At 47.3% G+C, this 7,970-nt stretch overlaps 1 pseudogene; it reads left to right on the top strand.

Annotated features, from left to right (window-relative positions):
• Positions 1-6,597: 6,597 nt before the first annotated feature.
• LOC149353936 (uncharacterized) lies at positions 6,598-7,328 on the top strand (annotated as a pseudogene).
• Positions 7,329-7,970: the final 642 nt, after the last annotated feature.

Here is a 7,970-nt window from a genome sequence, read left to right as displayed (position 1 = left end):
TTCATTTAGCGAGTATTCGAATTAACATCCCAGCCCGTGCAAAAAAGATTTCGAGAAATAGAATGCGTGAGATTAGGAGACGTAAATCATAAAAAAGAGCGCGCCTATATTAGCCGTTTGGAGAAACATGCCTGAAATAAACGTTAGTTTTTGCAGTTTATTATTGCCCGCTACAAGGACGCGAAAACATACCTGGATGCCAGAACAGCACTTTGCACTTGTTAGTTTGAGCGTCTTCATGTGAACAAGGTAGAAGCAGAAAAGGAATGCATAGTGAGCTCTTTATATCCTTCAACCTTCCATTGTCTTAGTGCCGCCGATTTTCACATGAATTTATATAAATGAAAACCACGTTATGCCAAACACCCCTGCTGCCTTAAGATCTGGCCGAACTTTCAAGTTCATTAAAAAGCAAAGGAAGCGGTATTAGGGCGAAGTTCACTTCGTTTGCTATCTTTCGCTATATTCGCAGAGAAGCATGACATGCTTGTCTCAGGGAAACCATAAAGCAAACTACGCAAATGAAATAAAAGCAGCTCAGAACGACATTTTTTTGCCTCAAATCACTTTTAGAAAATTTCGTAAGCTTCTCAGATTTTCATTGTTTATTTGCCGCTGCACAGGATTTAGCCGCATATCAACTATCGACTATTAACCTGGCGCCCATAATAACTTGTTGCTATCATGTGCATTCCACATTTATATAAATGCGTCTGCCTCTGCCTAAAGGGTCACTGAAGGGAAATAGCGAAATTAGAAATATAAATTGAGCATTCTTCGGAAATACTCCCAACGTTTATCCTCTGCGGAAAGTTGGCCGCAGTCCTGAGAAAATCAGAAACGAAATTCCTGTAACATTCCTGCGTTTAAATCCCCCTTAATTGTTTTCACATCAACGTCATTATTTTGACGTTGTAGTACTACAGCTTTCCGGTCAATGAAAGCGAGAATGCCTAGCTTAATCTCCGTCTGGATCGCATTTCTTACTATGCGTCAGCGCTCTGTTCTCTGATATTTCTCCGCATTCAGGCGTAATCCACCGAGGTTTTCGGTTTTGCCATCCACGAATCAGTGTCCTGAGCGCATGTAAACAATACCAGTTTCGTGGTTTCGACGACATAAACCGCAAAGCAAGCGAGCGGACTGACTCTTCGTAGACCTATTTACGCGTCAGGGAAATCACGGACGCAGTTTTCTATAGTCTTGTCTTCCTAATTTAGCGGGACTCGGCGACACTTCTTCTAGATCAAAGAATTAGTTAACTCTGCGTCTTTCTACGCGTTCTCGGTGCTGTTTTCGGCGAGGGACATTGCACGTCAAGCCAATGAAGTTATTTGTTGTCGGACTTGTTTTCGCATCGAGCCCAACCAGTTCAGTGTTCGTAAGCGTGAGTGGCTATCGAACTCAAAAACAAGAATTCTCTCTCAACACGCGTTCATACGTTGAAATAAAAATGTCTACTAGCGGTTGCCAAAAAGCGGCCGGTTTCCGGATGGTGTTCGCCCATTGCCGTGGAAATATTGATGTAGGAGAAAGCGATGACCTAATCATGGCCGGCGGGGAGCGAATCATGGCCAGCCGCCGTATCAGGAATCATCGGGAAGTGACGCTATGTGTACTTCACTTCTAAGTGATTTTACGCAATTTCTGGGCTGATGGCTTATCAGCTCTCTGTTTTCGGTAGCAATTGTTTTTTTGCTACCTTACGACGCTAGCCAAACTATGTACCCCGACTCAGTATTTTACTTCAATGTCCCTTAGAGATTTGGAAAGCAAGCTTTCCCGCGAGCTAAATATCTGAGCAAGAGAGCTTCCTGTATCGGCATATTGGCCGCAAGCTTTGCGTCAAGACAAACCATTCTCACGCTTTTTCGTTAACTCCACCCTTATTGCAGATGGCCTGTGCATCAAAGTGATCGCTCAGTCTGGGCATACATCTGGAGCTTAATGTGTCGGTTAGGAAAAAAAAAGCCTTTCGTAGTCCGTGCTTTGTAACACGTCATCCAAGAGAGATGGTAGACCATAATATTTTATGCATGAAATGCGGAATCTCCCATTCTCTGCAAACTCATGCGAACATCCTGAAACTGCGGGGACACTGCGACTGAGCCCGACGGCAAAACTTTCTAGTATTCGGCGTCCGAGTAGTAACCTTCAAAACAAAAAGTTCCCATGGCAGTGCCCCGAGAGCGATTCGAACCACCGGTGGTTCAAAACAAAGAACCTTTGCCTCCTGATGCCTCACACCACTCGGGCTTCAAAAAATCCTTTGTTCTTTTCCCCTGTTGTATAGAAAAACAACAACAGTGCCTTTTCTGAAAAACGCTACTTAATTGGGTCGCATTCTGCGAACCTTCAAACTATGATCACGCTATCATTCCTTCCGCACATTGAATTCCGCGAGACATAGCATGGATCAAGAAAAGGCTGCCAGTAGGGGGGCCTATCTTTCGCAGCATATGCTACCGGCATCAAAGCAAACGGCCCTCTGAAATGCGATATGAAAACGCCCGTTCTGTTTGTCGATCCATCATGCATTTCTAGCACAGGCTAAACAGTTCCGTGAGTTTCAAATTATACGGAATCGCATAACATATATCTTAGTGTAGGACGTGATCTCGATGACCATCTTAAGAGTCCGATGACGTACGTTTAAAAAGAATAGTGTTTCATGAAGGAATACAGAGCAATGATCAATAGTCTCTGGCTGCTCACAGAGGAGGTGATTTGCTAGCTGCATTTTTTTAGCGTGAACCCTGTGTTTTATAGCTAGGGTTGCCATGTGAAGTAAAAAAAAGCGTTTTTGTGGTAGGTTGATGGACATACACTGCATTTGCTATATACTGCACCCAGCGCCAAAGCCGGGCAGGAGCGCGGGGTTCCTTCTTCCTGCCAGGGGGGGGGGGCATCGGATCAGCCGGAGTAAGCAGCGGAGATCAGCTTCCTCTTGAGCGTGACCCAAATCTTCCTGGGGTGTGCTGCAAGCGTTAAATAAAAACGTCCGAAGTCGCTACTTCATTGGCTTGTGCACGTACCGTGGAATGAGCCGCCGCCTGATGGTCGCAATGTAAAACACCACCAAAAACGCAGCCACGGTTACAGCTTTTCCCTGCATTGTCCATGTTAAGTACTAGTTTCGCCGACGCAGTTTTTTCCATTCGACTGCATATGCACGTGCAGCCGACGGGCTCCGATAGAGGTGCTAGCTAGCTGCGCCGTCTTGCGCGCGAGCGCTGGCCAGCGTGAGTGCGGATGCTCGCGTGTGTTGCGTGCTGAAGTATTTGTGTGCGCGAAGGCGGACGCGCCTCTGTCTGTGTGAATACATGTGGGCGCGCTTGTGTGTGTGTTTTCGTGCACGGTTTTTTTGCCTGCCATGGCCGCGCATGCAGCAACGACGATTCCCCAATCTGCTGAGTTGTGGAGCTAACTGGAATCATTGTCAAAAATAACCCCGGCGATTACGAACCCGCAGCAGTAGCTTGGTGATATTTTCGCATTGCTCTCCCGAGAAAAAGCTGCTTTGAATAAAAATGGTAGATTGCATTTCGCCAGCTGCGTCGTCTTGCAGAAGTTTGCTTATGCAGTTAAGAGCAACTCGAATACTCAGCATAACCAGCTGTTATTTGAAACTGGTAAGAAAGTGGCTTCATATTTTCCAGACGCAGTCACGATCAATTGTATTAGGAACTGCGTAGGGTTGTTCAACGGAAACAGTGGCACATGTGCCTGGGCATGCGCTGTCTCAACTCAATCGGGTCGATGATGCAGATCGTACACCATTGTAAATAACCATTGACCCCGCCGCGGTGGCGCAGTGGATACGACGCTCGGCTGCTGGAACGAAAGACGCGGGTCCGATACCGGCCGCGCCGACTGAATTTTCATGTAGGCGAAATTATAGAGGCCCGTGTACTGTGCGATGTGAGTACACGTCACAGAACCCCAGGTGGTCGAAATTTCCGGAGCCTTCACTACGGCGTCCCTCATGCAAAGATTTGCTTTGGGACGTTAACCCCAATAAACCAATAAACCAGTAAATAGCCATTGCTGCCGCATTGATGCTTCACCTGTCCCACATGGCCCGCACACAGGTAACGCGGCACGTGCTAGCAGAGAACTTGCTGCAGCAGCTTACAATCATGCTTTGAAACTAAATTAGAAGTCAGTCTCCGGAAAAATGCAAACCACTTGCACGAAGCAGGAAGCAAGACGCAGCGTCCTAGAGGCTTTGCACAGATGGTATGCGCAGGGTCACAAAGCAATGCCAGAGGCGAAAGAGAGGATACAGTTTGGATTTCGTTCACCAAGAAAATCTTACAAAAATAAAACCGCCGAAAAAAGATGCTACTACCTTCACAGCGCCAGGCTAGTGGCCGCTGTAATACACTGGAGATGCGCTGTAATGTAATACATTGGTAAAACCGAGATTTCATTCCGAAATAGATACAATAACCATCGTGCTCACGCGAAATCCCTACCTGACCTCCTCCTGATGAAGCCCCTTAATCAGAAAAACCACGAGTTCGACAAGCTGAGGGTTACGCTACTACGCAGCGGTTCTATAGCTCCCGTCAGCGGGAACAATGGGAGTCATACTTTATTTTTAAATTTAATACACCGCAGGCTACGATAAATGAAAACCCCGGCATCCTGCCCTCCCTTCAGAGGCCAGAGACCTGATGAAATTACACCCCACGTCGAGGCGCCAACACTTCCCCCAAACAAATACCATTCTCCTTATTTCCATGAAGCAGCAGCCTCCATACGCATAGAAAGCCACCTGCCTCCGTCGCCTCAGATCATGCCAAATTACGTGGCTGCACGTGCCGGCTTTCGCCCTTTTTTATTGCGAAAGGAACACTACGCTAGTCGCCGAGCCATTTCGCGGAGCCGAGGAAAGGCCATACTGCGCATGCGCGAGGAGCAGTGACGTCGCATTGCGCACAGGCGGCGCGCCAGCGCCGTCGCGGCGCGGGTGACTCAGAAATGCCGCCGTCGCACTCGCCAATTGCGCATGCGCAGCAGCGGAACATATCTAGCGTTCCGGGGACGCCGCCGCCGCGGCGCGCTCTCCATTGCCTCTCTCTTTCTAGTCAGACCAGAAACAAAAAACTTCGCGCGCAATTGGATTCGAACCACCATCCTTCCGTTCTTCGGCAGAGCGTGCTAATTGCTACGCTACTTCCTGCCAACGCATATGCAGTTTTCCTTGTCTAGGACTCTGGAGAGTTCATATTTGAATAGATTCTAGGCGCAAAAAACAGACAGACACATAGGTAGGTTTTTGCTCCTAAAACCTATTCAAATATGAACGAAAACCAACTAGCCCAGCAGCAAGTGCTCTTAGACTAAGTCTGTAGAGTGTTTGCAGAAAGGCGCCGAATCAGACGGATGCCTTCCAAACGCCGTCCAGTGTCACTAGCATTTATGATTCAAAAACAATTGTGTACTTAATTAACATCTTAACCACACATCAGTGACACAAGCAGCAACACCGCGCTAAACGCTTTCGCCTCACCGCACTTTAGGTCAACAAAGTGCCCCCTGATTTTTTTCCCTTCTTTTCTCCTGACGGGGCGAGGACGGAATGTTACTGCCCAAGCCTCGCCACCCCGTTCATGTTTTCCTACTTGGTCCGGCCACAAGAGAACATTTCTGTCCAAACCTGGCCACCGTGGCTTCTTTTTTGTATATTTTTACTCATGTATATTTTCTCGGCTGTTTTGAACTCACATTCCCACCCTTCCTTTTTTTCCCTCGTCCTAACGTCGTCCTAATAAATATTTCACTCGAAAAAAGTTTTCTTCCCATACCTCTCTCTCTCTCTCTCTCTCTCTATGTCTCTCTCTCTCTCTCTCTATATATATATATATATATATATATATATATATACTCCCGCTGATAGCAGCACCTGCCATAGAAGCATCACTTGACCACTGCGCCTTTGCGCCAGGAGGCACAGACTCCCAGGGACCTGTGATTGTAGACAATGACTAATTATGCATTACGGATTTTAACCCATTATTGTTATCCGAACAAACTGCTATCTGTGAACTCTGGGAGTCAACACCGGAAGCTAAGAGTTAGCTCACCTAATTCGCATTATCCCTAACAACGAAAAAATGGACCATATTTCATTTAAGAATGTCAGTCTTAGTCTTCAAGTAACATCTCTGCTTCTTTAACCTCATTTTCGTTAGTCATTGCCACGTGTTCTCGTATTTTTATTCAGAAAAAAGGCGGAGACAAAAAAGAAGACTGCACGGGTGCAGCTCGCGCATTGCTACTGGAGGCTCCCCTAAACCATTCCGTCGAGCCGTCCTTCGTCCATGGCCATGCGGAACTCTACTTTAAGAGCCCCTATGAGACTTCTTCCTGATCCCTGCCTGGAGATTATCGTGGACAGCGACGTGAAGTACGTGGGCACCTGCAGAACCTTCGTGTGTACCGTCAAAAGCCCGCACAAGGTATAAGCTCTTTTACGCTCTAGCTCTGGCAAACAGACGCTGTTTGTCACGAATGTCAGGCTACTGCGAGGGAGAAGTTTTCTTGACGCGTCCTTTTGCGCAGGACACCGAGCGGACTCGACGAGTGGCGATGCTATGCACCGGGCCTGCGTGCGCAAAGATCCTCAATCGCAACGTGGCTTCATCGCCCATCTGCGGCATTCATTTGCGTTCCTCGCCTGCCGCGGCCCCCTCGGCGAGAACACTAGCGGTAAGCACGCCCTCCCAGCGACCATAGCCGTAAGAAAAACGCTCCAATGAATTTTACGCTGGCATGGCGTTCATGAGCCTAGCACTCAGCTTTTAACTCTGCAAGAGTTTAAAGCTGAGATACAGGCGCTGTTTGGGTTACGAGCACAATAGTTCGCGGGTATCTCTTGTCACCATTGATGTCCAGGGCAAATAAATATAATAGATTCAGACCGAAAATGATCATGCCCATTTGAAACCGTCACTTTCCCTGCTGACACCGGTAGTACTGTTCATACAAGAGTGTTCGTGCAGGCACCCAGACCGTCAGTGCAGTTCCTCGCCGTTTGCATTGCTAGTGGAGAGGGTTCAAGTTTAGTTTATTCAAGGCTGCCACAACCGCTCGCCTCCGCAGTGGTCCCGAGTCTTCGTGAGCTGCAGTTCATCGACGCGGGGTTCGCACATTTCAAAAAGGAACATACGAGAACTGCAGACGCCGAATGGGATGGCAAATCCCACGTCAACTTCCTCGGCGAGTTCTTCTTCCGCACTGACCCGCGGCCACCAGCGACGATCACCGATGGTGGCACTGATTGCAAGCAGCCGTAACCGGAGAGCGCGGAAGCCGAGTGAGTGATTTATTTACAGACCTACAGCGTCCTTGCGGGCATTAGTGTAGGGGGAAAAGAAAAAAAAACTATATGAGTGCACAGATGATGTCATAAAAATTCAGCATCAAATTGAAAAGCATGAAATAAGCAGTGACAGTAAGTAACAGCAGAACGGTAGTACTTGCCGTTCAGGGGTACGGTGCTGCATACGGCTTTTTCAAGTTTTATCTCCTGAAAGATATTAAGGCAACACGTTACCTAATGGAAGACCTAAAATTATCTCTTTCATGAAATTATTGGCATTGGGGCTTAAGAGCGGAATTTCTTCACCTTCTTTCCCAGGCTCGCTTTAACGTCTTAACAAACCGAATTAACTGGAGCATCTATCTTCAAGTTCAATACAGGCTAGCCCGTTTATAACGAAGCCACTTATAGCGAAATAACGGTTATAACGAAGGGATTTCAATTTCCCATTCCCATTTTTGCATTTTCATTACATTTTGGGTCCGGTTTTAACGAAGTAAATAAGAGCGCGTCAGCGGATATAACGAAGAGATTTAATACCAACCGAAAAATAATCTGCCAATCACACATTTTTGCGTCCTTGAGGCGATTTTTTCCGCGAAAATAAGAGCAAAATTCGGCTGACGGCGTCCTTTCGTGG

Source organism: Amblyomma mixtum, chromosome 3 (genome assembly GCF_055824585.1).
Source record: "Amblyomma mixtum isolate Tamu chromosome 3, ASM5582458v1, whole genome shotgun sequence".
In the NCBI taxonomy this organism is placed as follows: Eukaryota; Metazoa; Arthropoda; class Arachnida; order Ixodida; family Ixodidae; genus Amblyomma; species Amblyomma mixtum.
Note: the sequence above shows the minus strand (reverse complement) of the source record. Positions and strands in the feature narration are given on the sequence as shown.